The 15,348-nt window shown below is 33.2% G+C and overlaps 1 protein-coding gene across 1 annotated transcript in view; it reads right to left on the bottom strand.

Annotated features, from left to right (window-relative positions):
• THSD7A (thrombospondin type 1 domain containing 7A) overlaps positions 1-15,348 on the bottom strand; it is a 623,382-nt gene that overhangs the window by 277,077 nt on the left and 330,957 nt on the right. The window lies entirely within an intron of this gene.

Here is a 15,348-nt window from a genome sequence, read left to right as displayed (position 1 = left end):
CTGAAATTTAAACATGACTCAGATTTTATTAAACGGAATGCTGGTAATACCATCCACATATACAAGACAAAATTCATCCCAAGAATCTGTTTTTCCTTAAAAAATCTTTAAGAATCCTGAATTAGGCTGTGTCTCTCCATTCCCACTGCACTAAAGTAGCCACAGGCATTTCACCTAGATGACTGATAGAACCCTGCTAACTCTCCCTTATTCCTGGTCTTCTCCCTCTTTGATTCATTCTCCAAGTTGCAGCTCTAGTGATCTTTATAAACTGGAAAATGTGTGCATCTTTTATTTGCAAGCCTTCAATGGTTTCCCAACGATCTTACGTAAAAATGCAAAGTTCATATGCTATTCCAGGCCTTCCGAGAGCTCGCCCCACTATACCGCTTCAACTTCATTTAGAGTCTCTCGTTTGCTCTTGATGCTCCATACATACTGAACTCCTATATTTTGTCCCTAAGATCCTTTTATATGCTCTTTCTTCTGCTTCAAAACTTTCTTCTTTCAAAACATCTTTCTGCTTTCAAAACATCTTCTTTGCCCGGTTAGTTTCTACTTTTATTTCCACTCATGGCTTAAATTACATGTTGTTCCAGAAAGCCCTACTTGACCCTCCAAATCCAGGTAGGTCTTCCCTCTGAAGAGTACCTTGGCACTATACACTTTCGTCATATCACTAACCAGGTTTATTTACCCACTTTGTAAAATACGAATTTGTTTATCTCCTTAGTCAAACTGTAAACTTATTGAAGTCAGAGAGCTTGTCTGTCTTCTTCACAAATTTTCTTCACAACTCTCAGTTCATGAACAACAGAAATTCAATAAACACAGCTTTTCATAAAATAGAATGTGAAGTGTCAGTGCCTTGTGTGTATGTATACAACTTAAACAAGAACAAAATTATATTCTAAATACAAGAATGAAAGATCCAATCCACGTGCAAAAGAATGAAACTGGACTGTTATCTGTCACCATGTACCAAAATTAATTCAAAATGGATCAAAGACTTAAGCATAAGACCTGACACAATAAACTGCATAGAAGAAAACATAGGTACTAAACTTATGGACCTTGGGTTCAAAGAGCATTTTATGAATTTGACTCCAAAGACAATGCAAGTAAAAGCTAAAACAAACAAATGGGACTATATGAAACTTAAAAGTTTCTGCACAGCAAAAGACACCATCGACAAAATAAAGAGGCAACCGACTGAATGGGAGATTTTTGCAAGCAGTTCCTCCGATAAGGGTCTAATATCCAAAATATACAAGGAACTCATGAAACTCAACAACAAAAAAACAAACAACCCAATTGAAAAATGGGCAGAGGACCTGAAGAGACATTTCTCCAAAGAGGACTTACAAATGGCAAATAGACATATGAAAAAATGCTCAACATCACTAATCATCAGAGAAATGCAAATGAAAACCACAATGAGATATCGCCTCACCCTCGTCAGAATGGCTATCATCAACAAGACAAATAGTAACAAGTGTTGGAGAGGCTGTGGAGAAAAAGGAACCCTGATACACTGTTGGTGGGAATGCAGACTGGTGCAGCCGCTATGGAAAGCAGTGTGGAGGTTCCTCAAAAAATTACAAATAGAATTACCATATGACCCAGCAATCCCTCTCCTGGGTATCTACCCAAAGAATTTGAAATCATTTATCCATAAAGACACGTGTGCTCCAATGTTCACTGCAACTTTGTTTCCGTGGCCAAGACATGGAAACCAAAATGTCCTTCAATAGATGAATGGATAAAGAAGTTGTGGTATATATACACAATGGAATACTATTCGGCATTAAGGAAAGATGATATAGGAACATTTGTGACAACATGGATGGATATTGAGAGTATAATGTTAAGTGAAATAAGTCAGACAGAAAAAGCAGAGAACCCTATGATTTCACTGATATGTGGTATATAAACCAAAAACAACAAAAGAACAAGACAAACAAATGAGAAAAAAAAAAAAAAAAAACTCATAGACACAGACAATAGTTTAGTGGTTACCAGAGGGTAAGGGGGGTGGGGAGTGGGAGATGAGGGTAAGGGGGATCAAATATATGGTGATGGAAGTAGAACTGACTCTGGGTGGTGAACACACAATGAGATTTATAGATGATGTAATACAGAATTGTACACCTGAAATTATATAATTTCATTAACAATTGTCACCCCAATAAATTAAAATAAAAAAAAGAATGAAAGATCCTTGAGCTATAAGGAGTCTAAGAAGCAATGTTTTTCAACATCCTCATTTTTAAAAATGTGGAAGATTTGAACCAGAAAGGGTCAGTAATTTGCCCAAGGTCATAGAATTAATGTATTTGTTTTCTTGATAATTGACATTTCCAAGTAGTATATATATATATATATATATATATATATATATATATATATATATATATATATATATATATTTGCCTCCTTTATTTCTTTATGTCAGTCATTTAGATGTTTTTCTTTTCATAAGACTTTGAAAACTTGAAACTGCTATTCATTTGCTATTTAGATACACAAATAATCTGAATTTAAAATACTGGACTGAAAGAATAAATATGTCTTTAAAATGTTTTACATATGCCAAACCTCCCTTCTAATACCTGTACAATTGTTATTTTTACTTCCTCTCCAAAATATCTTGGTAACATTTTTGATTATGTACAAAACAAATGTAGCAATGAAACCTGTATATTTTCCATCCCTGTGATCTTCTTGCAATAAATGTATTCATTTTTTTCAACAAATATTTATCGATTGCCTGCTAGGTTTCAGGTGCTGTTCAAAATACTTTGCATATGGCAATGAGGAAAAGAAAAAGTCCTTGCCCTTACAGAGCTTGCACTCTGGTTGAGGAGATAAAAAAATGCACTAGATAAATAAGTAAATTAAATGGTATGTTAGAAAGCAATAACTATTAAGAAGATAAATAAAGGGGCTAAGGCAACTTGGAAATGGCACTATTATTTGTTTGTTGGCGAATGGTCTGCAGTTTTATTTGGAGCTTTGACGAGAGGGTTCTCATTGAGTGACGATAAAGGAGATAAGATTGCTGGCCATGTATCTATGTGGGAAAAGAGCATGTCAGCAGAGGGAATAGCAAGTTCGTAGAATATGAGAGATGAGCATTTCTGAAATATCCAGTCATAGTAAGGATGGCAGTAGTACTGTAGCAGAATGAGCAAGAATAGTAGAATATAATAAGGTCAGATAGGAGGCAACTGGACCAGAACAGTAGGGCATTAAAGGACATTGTAGAAACTTTGGATTTTACTCTGAGTAATGTGAGTAGCTACTGGAGGGTTGTGTATACTCTAGCTGCTAAACTGAGAATAGAAACAAAGATAAGAAGGATGCGATCAAAGAGACCAGTTAGGAGATGATTGCAATAATCCAGGCAAGAGATGATGGTGACTTGAATCTAAATAATAGGTGTAAAGGTGGTGCTATACTATGATATTGGAATATAGTCTGAAAATTGAGCCTATATGTTTTGCTAATGGATTAAATGTGGGGTACAGGTGTACGAGAAGGGTCATGGATGACGCCAGAAATTTTGCCTAAGTACACAGAATGGAGTGCCATTTAACAATTTCTATAACAATTTCTATGACAATTTCTAGTTTATTATTAAATATATGCAAAGTCTTTTTGCAGTTAAGCCAGGATAGCTTCATTTTGGGCATATGCAGCAGAAGTATCTCTTTATTAAATATTTTCAAGTAATTCTCCTCTGACCTGACTGTGATATTGACAGCAGAACTATATACTGATTTCATTGCTTACAACCTGTCATATGGAATATTACTGTGGATCAAAACCTACAAAATTTCAATTAAGGAAAAAGAAAATATGTGGGTGTATTTATAATATGTATGCATTTAAATATGTATATACATGAATATATTATTCCCCAACCTAATAATGCAATATTTAAGCCTGAATTTTGAAAATTTGACCCTTGGCAGAGTTAAAAAATAGTTTTTAATTTATTTTCAACTTATTGCAGACATTTAAGAAAGCCAAATTTTTAAATAAGAAAATTATGTTTTAAGTTAAAGAAAAATAGTTCTTTCATTTTAAAGCCACAGTCATATATATGACTGTTATATATACATATATACATGTCATATATATATACAGACACATATCTATATCTATCTATCTATATACATATATGTGTATGTATATTTCCAAATTAGTGCATGAACACAAGAATGAAAATGCATATGTACACATAAGAGTTAAAAATCAAGCCTACTGTGTAAGCTGTGAGTAATGAAAAAAGTAAATGCAACTGAAAGGTTCCCCCCCAGATCAAACCAGGGAAACACTTAAAACAAAAATCCCTAAACACCACCTTTTAGTGTAAGACGTGTGACAAGGACAATGTGCAAATTAAAGAAACTCCTCAAAATTAAGAGCAAAGAAACAGCAGAAATACCCTTTAACTGTTGAAAATATTTGTTTTTGTAAAATCTAAAATCCAACTCACACACGATTCATGGAAAAATCATATATTTTTAAATTTGAGTTTTAACCTCATCCCTTTGCACTTCTATAGCAAAATGCTGAAGTTTTAAAGTACAAAACACTAATTAAAAATAAATCCTACTTTCTAATTCCTACGGATGCCTGATACCGCTTGTTAACTTGATTACACATGTAATGAAACAGGATTAACAGGATTACGTTTATATTAAACCTGAGATGTTCAGAAACTGCACATAGGGACTGAGCTTGCTTGAGCACTGAACACAGTTTCTACGATGAAGTCTTGTACCAAACGTCTTCAGATATATTGTTTTCTGGGATGTTTTGTTGTTAAAGTTATGAAAGACACAGTGTGTCTGGATTTGAGTGGCAGTGGATCTACTAAAATTCATTACTTTCTCATTCTGTAAAATAATTTTACATTTTTTTAGAATCCTGGATGGACAAAGAAATGTCAATAGGGTCAAATAAAAATGGAAAATGATTTTTAAGACTGAATTTTATGTGGTTAAAATTTTTAAAAATAAGCTACTTCATGTATTTGAAATAGACTTTTATTTGTGTATGCTGAGATGTTCACGGTGTTTTTTTATGTTTATATCTATGCATGATATAGATAAGCAGATACATATTATACGTATTTAAACATCTAAAAGCATTTGCGTAACATTTGGTGTAAATCTGTTGCTTTCTCTGAACCTAAATTATTAAGAATACCAGGTTAGAGTCATGATTTGGTTCAAATTGGAGGTTCAATACATATTTGTTGGGAGTCCTTAAGTGAATTATTTATGCTTTGTCCTTTCATATATAAAAGAGATGATAATCATTGAAACATTAAATTTTACGTGTTAGTATAAATATACTGAAAGTGACTTAGAACAATCATGATTGATATTTCAACACAAACAAGGCTAACTTGAGTTGTTCTTTCACTGTGGTTATCACACTATAGTTTGATCACATTTTACATTATTTAGAAAAAAATTTACTTGTGAAAAGTTGTGCAATTTTGACTCATACAGTTCATTTTGGCAGCTGGAACCAGAGTTCAAAAGTGAGATGTGAATAAAATATCAACTTTTTTATTTCTAATATATAATGAAACTTTCTCTTAATAATTTGACAATGGCCATCCATCCCCCCTCATCTCAGCTATAGCTTCTACCACACATCATAGTTTTAGGTCTCAAAAACAATGATTAGGTGCAGCTGTAAAACACACTGATTGAAAATGAAAGTTTCATTAGTCACATAATAGGAGCAGCACCAAAGAAATGCACAATGAAATCTGGGATTTCCCTTTTGTCTACTCTTTGGTACTTAATCTGTTTTGGCCTGAGGTCTGCATGCAGACAGACGCCCAGAACTGATTGTGTGTGTGTCTGTGCGTGCGTGTGTGTGTGTGTGTCCCCTAATGATTCCCTTTCTGCTTTTTGTATTAAATTGATTGGGATGGACAATGACTCCGCTGATATTCTAAATGAATTGTGACCCCTTCATGGCATACTTGAATCAAGAAATGCAATTTTGACCGATACTTTTCCACATTGGCTATTTTATCTGTGAGTGCCATACGAATCCTGACCAGCATATGAATAGCGCTGAAATTCACTTATTTCCCCATATATTTTCTTCCATAGCCTGAAGACAGTAATACTGACTTGGGAATCATAAAACACAAATATGCCTTGGGGGTTTCTAGATTACCTTTTCAGTGATCTAAAAATAATCTCTCATGTCCATCCTAGTCTCTCTCTCTCACATTGAAAAGCAGAAGTTTGGGGCACAGCTCTTGACAAGGTTACTAGGGCTCTGACAAGAGCTACATGATACCACTGGCTGGATAGCAGGGGTTCCGAGGCTCACTTTAGAAGCATTCAAATTATTTTTTGTATTTGATCTTGAGACTCCAGTGCTAGTATCATATGATAGCTATTGTCTTTCTAATGAAAACGTAGGCTACAAGTGACAGGGATGACTGTGCTCTGTCCTTGTACCAGAAATGCATCAGGCAACAGACATGTGAAGCTGAGTCACTGAGATTGTTACCAATCTCACCAGATAGTCATTTTGAACTCTCTTGAACCTTTCATTCATTCCTTTCCCAATATTCCTTGCCTTTCTTTCTCTCCTTGACCTTCTTCTTTTCTAGGTCATTATATTTTCATTCTAATTGCAGCAATCCCTCTTACTGCTCTTTTTTTTTACCCTACCAAGAGAGTGTGATATCTCAAAATGGTAACACCCATAATAAGGGGAAGAAACTATTCAAAACAAAGATAAAATAGTGAAATGAGTTAGTAAATATATCATCTATAGAAACCCCTATTAAAGGGATTCCTTTATTTATTAAGCCTTTTCTAAATTCATTTTAGTACCAAAATGTTGAAATAATTGGTATACATCATTACCAACTTAGCACAATGAGTAGATGTGGAAAATCAATATGGGTTGTTTTCATGTTTTTTAAAAAGTGAAGTACTTCAAAACATCCTTTATACTTTTCCAGTTTACTTAGGAGATTTGATATTTCTGCTGTTTTAAATAAACGAGAGAAGAACATCTCAAAATAATATTTAAAGGTGCTCCAATATCAATAGGATTTGTTCATTTACAATGAGATTTACATTTCTCTTACAATATATCCATTATTTTCCATATCCAATAACAACACTAACCCTTTTAACATCACTACTGAGTAGCTTTAAAATTGGTATCTCTTTCTTTGGTCCTTAAAATAAACTTGATTTTATTTGTTTCTTAGAAAACCCTTAATGACACCGTACTGTCAATAGCTGTCTTCAGATTGGAAGCTTCCTACAGTGTAAGAAGAAGCACTGAAATTTTGCAGGATCTTATTATTCTAAGTGTGGTCCAGGGACCAGCCGCCTGAGTCACCTGGGAGCAAACTCACAGATTCTACCCCAGAACTACTTTATCAGAATCTGCAGAACATTCTCCAGGTGTTTCATTAATTTTTACTCATACATTTTTTTCTATAAAATAGGAAACATTAAGTATTACTAATATTTAGTGTACAAATTGCTATTGGCAGCCCCACTTTATCCATTTGCTACATACGCTATTCTGAGATCATCAGAATTTGATCAAGCAAACACATGCTCAAACTTTTCTTTCATTTTCACATGTTTAATGTATTGGTGCTTCCTTGTATACTAATACATAGACTGAAGGATTCTATAATCTAGAGTAGCATAATTCAATCTTCTCCAAAAAAATATAGGACTTGAAAAGTGTATACATGAATTGAATATAGGACAAAGTATGCAAACACAAGTGAACGAGAAACTAGCAAATCTGATTCTCCTTTTCCTGTCACGAACTCCCTTTCAATCATATTGGGGGGTGCTGTGGAACAACGACAATCAAGTCGTATCTGATAAGAAATTGACCAAATATTGAGGATATTACTTAAATTATGGTTCTTGAAGGCTAGTACTAACTTCTGTAAGTGTAATTTCTACTTTGAGATTTGGACTGATCAAATGCTAACTTTCTCTTGAAATATTCTATGTACCCAGTAGACTGAGTGAGGCTGCCAGTATCGTTTGTATACTAAATATTAGTAATACTTAATGTACTTATTTTCTAGTAGCTTCGGGCTTCATGGTGGAGCAAGACATTTTAAAACTAAAGATTTTATTAATAAAGACAAACCTCTCCCACTTTTTCCGAAATGTTAAAAATCATGATAAACCATCACTTTACAGAAATGTCCCACATTAAATAATATTTTGAAATATCTTTTGCAATTTCTAATTTAATGAAATTACACTATTATGGAAATGTAGATTTCTTCTGCTCTGGTCAAAGAAAATGACAGAAATATTATATAAAAAAAACAATATGGCAACAATTTAAATGAATTCTCTTGTCAGCAAAGATTTTTTAGGGGGGTGGAATTCACACAGAGAATCTTGCTGACAAGTTGAAAGAGTACACATGTCAAATTATGTAATTTTGGAAGGTTGTGTTCATACCAATATGCAAATATGAAAGTTTCTACCTTGTCTTAGCTTGTGAAAACCATAGTTTAAGATAGTAAATAAAAAAGATGTATGGGGGCGGCTGGATGGCTCAGCTGGTTAGAATTCGAGAACAGCGTTGCCGGTTCGATTCCTGCATGGGATGGTGGGCTGTGCCCCCTGCAACTAAGATTGAAAACGGACTTGGAGCTGAGCTTTGCCTTCCACAACAAGATTGAAGGACAACAATTTGGACCTGATGGGCCCTGGAGAAACACATTGTCCCCCAATATTCCCCAATAAAATTTATATATTAAAAAAATGTATAAAGAATGATACATTCTGAGTAGTAGATGACATTTAACAAAAGTCATGTTTTGTGGTGAGGGGCCACTGTAAGTGTAACAACTGAAGTAGATTCCAGACAAAGGTTACCAAGAGATAACACCTTATGTGAATTACTTTCACTCCATCCTTCCTGCCTAATGAAATGCAAGAGAGAAATTGAAGGATGAAGAGCCCAAAGTGCTCTTCTACAGGATGTTTTAGAAACAAACAAACAAGATTTATAGAAACTTCTTCACAATATTCTATAATGATAAATGGGCAGTGACCATGGACTTCATTTACACTACAGAATGCTTTGCTGACTTTCTCATGTAAAACACTTAAAAAAATCAGAGTTAAAGGTACATTAAACAGTTTTCTCTTATAAATGGAAGAAGTCCAAATTTACCACCTTTCAGCAGACTGCTGCCGAGTAGATGGTTTGGAAAACATACAGACATATTTAATCCGTCTTTTCAAGATAATATTTGAAGCAACTGAAGTTCCCATGGACACTATGAACACTTATATTTGGAAACACAATTTGTTCAATGTCTAAAACTATTAAAAATAAAGAATTTCAGTAGGCTTTAGACCTATTTATTAAAATATGCGGGGGGGAGAGTCTTCCAATTAGTTTGCCAAAGAACTGATTGACATCAGTTAAGACAGAGACACAGTCAGCTAATGAATGTGGAAATTTTCAATATCAATAACATCAGCGTCCTTTCTATACTTGGTGAGTGAATTTGAAATGACTATCATGATTTAGCAATCATGGACAATAATACACTTTTTCCTTTTAGATTCACCTATTTTGCTGCAAAATCACTTTGCTCCTAAATAAATTGCACCACATATTAAATTTAACTAAATTCAGAACCAGAACTTTGACATTTTATTTTACAAACTGTTTAATCATAATTAAAATAAAAAAGTGAAACATTTTTAAAATGTATTAATGAATAATATTTAAATTAGTAACTAAGTATATTGAGTAACATTCTTTTAATTTCTATTTTTATATTTCTCTTATATCAAGTAAGTAAATGGAACTTCTAGAGGATATCACATGTACTCTAAATTCCTTAGTCTTTTTTTTCCTCTTTTTAATTTACATTTCTGAATTATAAAAATTAATGTTTTAAAATACAAAGTGTTATGTAATGCATTACAATATATTTTACTGTGATATAACTATTCTAGAGGAACTGTTTGACTATTATTATACGTATTTTTATTTTCCCAGTTCTTCACCTTTGGTTGAAAATATGAATTAAATATAAGATGTTTCTGTCCACAACTTATCCTCCTCACCCAAATATTTCAGAGAAGTAAATATTTGTCCTCCTAAACACTGGTAGTTATAACTAATGTTCAGTTCCTTTACCTTCAGGCCAATATTCTACTCATCTCTTGCAGCCTGCTGGCCACCCATTTTGAACCACATCTCTTATTAAGTATCCCTTTCATCTTTTCTTTTCTGTCTCGAGATTCTCTCAATTCACCAGTAGCCCCTTAGCTGTTTACAGAGCACCCATTTGCCCTCCACTAGGCAGTCTCAGCAGACCTTCCATTCTTATTTCCCTAGTCTCCTACACCAACTTTCTACTCCAGTTAAAGTAGCTTCTCCGCTTTCCCCTAGACATACAATACACAGATGGTTTCACTTCGCAATTTGCTTTCACCATTATATCCTTAAAAAGGCTTTTTTGGCCTTTCTGTATATATAATTAATTTCCTTTAAGAAAGTTCATGTTTAATTTTGTCCCTTTCCCCTTTACTGAACATATTTGTTTTACTGAAATCCTATAATACTCCTCCTGCAGATAATTTGATAGTAAATCCCTCGTTGTCTTGTGCTGTATACAACGACATACTGTATTGTTGCTCCATTATGCACACTGACATATTTTCCTATTTAATAATTTTGTTATTTTTGCATAAAAAATAAGCTTTGTATCTACGAGGTTTGAACTTCCACAAAGGGAGATAACTTCTGATGTCTGTTCATTCCCAAGAATGCTAACCATGCTGTTGACAAACTAGATCTTAATAAGGTTTTAATTTGTGAAAGATTTATCAAGTATGTATAGTATAGATATTTATGTATAACTCATACAATTAAGAGTTCTAACTATGTCCAGATGGCACAGAGTTATGAATAAAAATTACATATTTATAAAGAACTCTGAGATGAGGGTAAGGGGTATCAAATATATGGTGATGGAAGGAGAACTGACTCTGGGTGGTAAACACACAATGGGAATTATAGATGATGTAATACAGATTTGTACACCTGAAATTATGTAATTTCATTAACAATTGTCGCCCCAATAAATTAAAAAAAAGAACTCTTAAAGTTAATTGCTTGAGTTCAAAAATTGGTCGTATTTCCAATATCTCAAGATCATTTTTCCTTTTACTATTTTATCTTGTAGTCTACATTTTTTTATTCGTGGAGTTAGAGTAAGTTTAATTGCCTGATCTAAAAAAATAATACAAGCAATGAGCCAAGCAGCAATCAATGCACCTGTGAAACAGAAATGTAATGTGGTTAAAATGACAGAGGAAATCAAGTTGTAGACTAAATCAGAATCTTTGCAAGGAAATCTAACCTGTACTCATGGAAACAAAGAAAACTGTTCATAGAAGAAGAATTATGACACATGGCATTCCATCCTTCTGCTTCAAAAATGCCATTAAAAAGCACTATACATTGATCATCCTAATTATTACAAGTGATAGCACCCTAAGTCCACCTTATTTTAGTGTTAGAACCTATAGTACATTATGTTTATGATACGTTACTATGTATTCAGTCATTTCTGCAAACTTAATGAGTGAGTATTTGCACAATTAGGTGTGTATTAAGAACAATGCCATTCATTACCTAAGCATTTTAAAAAGTGTCTCTCTGGAAAAAAATCCTCACTGCAGAAACATGATTTTCAGCTGCAAAAAAAGAGACAGTGTTGTTTATTGGACATTAATCACAGAGGCACATATTTGTTCTTTTGAAAACATGAGTAAATATTTTTATTTTAACAGAAAAAGATCCACATACCTTTGGTAATCCCTTTAGAATGAGATTTTTGAAAACATACCACGCATTGCTTCAAATATGATAATGTATAATCTTAATACGTAAATAGATGAACCACAGTTCAGAAATGTAAAATAAAATTTTGAAAACCAAGTACAGTGTGGCCTACTGCAGGACACAGAGCACAGAGTGAAACCATATGAAAAACGAAATTGATTCTCATTCATGAGTTTAACCCTAAAGGGATTATTCTTCCAAGCTTGTATATCAGTGTCCTTTCTTCTTTCAAAATATTTTCAGCACGTTTTAAATTAAAGATATTTTACACTGTGCCTACATAATACAGTTTCTGTGTAAAAAAAATTAAAAAAACTCATGTAGTGAAGACTTTTCAAACACTTATAAAGCAATAACAACAACAGTAAATGTGTTTTCAACTCCATCTAGAGTACTGCCTAACCTTGGATCCAGAATTAATTATCTTTATGGCTTTGAAAGTACATGTAAGAGTCCTATGGCAGTGACCTTATTATAAGATTATCAAATGGAGGTGAGGGCATATGAACCATGGTTGAAAGCCTATTTCTTCAGATGAATCATTTTCAAAGTTTGCAACCTATATTACTCACAAAGATTTTTTTTTAAATGTCTTTAAAGAATGTGATTTCAAAGATAGACATACATTGGGATGATCCTGGACATATTTAGCAACATTGAACTACCCTATTTAATGATGAACTTTCAGTAAACATAGCCCCTTGAACATAAATATCCAAATAGTATTGGCTAATGTTAATTACCCAGAATTATAAATAAACATAAATTGACAATTTCTGAAGACATCTTTATTTTCACCAACTATAAAACCAAGCCCGTCTCATGTGCACAACAAGGCGATTTCTTTCCTCTGCTGGGTCCTGTCCTGTAATAAAAGCCCCTGAGAGAATCAGTGTTTCCTATGGGGAACGGTGCCTATAGAAGAAACGGAAACACAGGAATGACATGTCCATGTACTATAGGTGTGACTTACTCCACTTCAAATTATGTCTGTATCAGCCCCGTTGTTATTCCCATTGTTGAGTTTTCATTTGATATCTCCAAAAGTCACAAAATACTTGACTTATATACACAAACCAGTATGTCTTAATGTTGATGTTTCTTAAATGACATTTAATGAACAAAATCCAGGATACATGTGTTCATAAAATAATGGAATGCCAAGAGCCCATGGTCACTTCATCTGCTCCTATCTCTTCCATGTGACTGGTTGGAGGTAGAGAGAAGTAGTGATGGGGATGACCTGGCTGATGAAATGCCAAATGTCACTGGGAAGAAAACTGTGACCTGCAGTAAACAAGAGACTGTTTCTAAACAGAGGGTAGGAAGTCGAGGTCTGAAGTAGTGAGTCCTTTGCTAAGTCATGATTGACAAAGATTTGGGATCTGAATAAGAACAATTAGAAAGAGATAGCTCCAGATAAGGTAGAAATGAAGCTTCACAAACATCCCAAGGACTTTCGCTTCTTCCCTTACTAAAACTGCTCATGATCTACTTGATGTTCACAGATATTTTTTAGTTCCTATCTTAAAATAATTTATATGTTGTTAATAATACTATGCATAACAAACATCTCCCTCTGTTTCTCTCTCTGTCTCTCTTTCCCTCTTTCCCTCCCTCCATCCTCTCTTGCTATTATACTAATTTTCTTTTATTATATTTTCTTTCACAGACCTTTCTTCTCTTCAACAGGGTTCTATTTTTGGTCTTCTCACCTCTTTCTGAGATCTCTTCCTTGGAGTTTCCCCTGTATTATTGAACCCTCTCTTGAATACCTGTCATATTGTTGTGGTTTCTCTCTTAGAGCATTGATAATGATCTTTCTTATGTTATTAGTGTTTGCGTCAATATTACTTTATTTTCTAGAAAGTAAACTTCCTATGGAATGAAATTGCTCCCAAGAATAGGAATTTCAATTTAATACAATTTTCATTTCACACAGGGCATGACATAGTACCTTGTCACATTTCCTGAAAAATATGAGAGTTTGGAGAAATGAAGAAAGTAATTGAATAAACTCTCATTTTTTTGACAAAGCATTTTTCAGTTGATTTTATAACCGTTTTACAGAATTGTTTAGTTAATGATTTTTATTGCCTAGAGGACCAAATCCAATTATCTTATTTTTACCAAAGCGAAACTTATTGGACTTTCCCAACTTTACAGGTTACACCATTTCTCTGTAAGAACCCTCTGCTTCTTCAAATACATCTTCTTACATATTTAGATTCCCTATCTGAAATGCCTTCCATCTCTAGTTGATTGTGCCATATACAACTCCAGTTCTAATTCTTAGTACTCCATTGGAGTGTCCTCATGTCCCCAATTCATTTTGGGCAGGTTTTTCTTCTATAGTCATAACAATTTATCACTTATTTGGCATTTAGAAATGTATTAGTTAGTACAAGTTTTTGAAGTGTCTATAATGTTATAGTAACAGAAGTATTTTTCTGTATATTAAAGAGGGAGGGAACAATGACCCTCAAATATAAGTTTCATGGATTAGTTTTAAAACTTTTTGTTACGTCTGAATATGTAAAAAGTAAAAGTTGAAGCACTGATAATGTGATGCTAAAATTGTTACTATTCATTTTTGGATGGATAATGACACTTTTGACTCATGAAAAAGCTAAGAACACAGTGTTTTATTTATTATATAAATCTTGTTTGGATATATTTAGAAACAGATGGAAAGTGGACATATACATAAAATATTCTGTATTAAAATATAAACTATATAACTGGGAAAATGGAACCAATACTATCTAATTTCTTACACTCAAATGGCAGATTTATTATTTCAAGTGCTGTATTAATCATTTAAATATGTTGTTTTAAACATCTACATGGTAAATATATAGCTCTTAAAGTTCAACAGTGTACTTTTTATATTCCTAATTTATAACTAAATTTTCAGATTACAATCAAGGCAATGAAGTAACCCATAATGTTAATTGACATTGAGTGAATCCTTTTCTAAAGATGAATACATATAGAATAAATAAAGATATCATTTGTCCAAAGTAATAGATACATCTAAGATATTTTGAATAATAATTAATAATAATAACCTTGGTCCACATGGAGTCAAAATAAAGTTCTACATCTTTAATGATATTTAATACATTTAACATAGTAAACACGGAATTCAATTAGGCTTTCATTTCTAGAGCTATTTGAAGCTATTGTAAGACCGTAATAAAAAAGGTATAAATACTGTTATTGTTTTTGTTGTTGTTCTTTTGGCACCAAAATCATAAAGGAAACTCACTTGATACTCAAAAGAAATGAGCTAACTATACACATGTATGGGTATACTTATATGCAAGTGGAAAACCAAGAAGCACTAAATGGTGGGGGGCATTCTTGGCCTTCAAAGAAGGCTAATAAAATCTCTTTGAAACTATTTCGGCATGTATTTCATTT

The sequence above is a fragment of the Rhinolophus hipposideros genome, assembly GCF_964194185.1.
Source record: "Rhinolophus hipposideros genome assembly, chromosome: 18".
Lineage (NCBI taxonomy): Eukaryota > Metazoa > Chordata > Mammalia > Chiroptera > Rhinolophidae > Rhinolophus > Rhinolophus hipposideros.
This window is presented reverse-complemented; position numbering and strand designations above follow the sequence as displayed.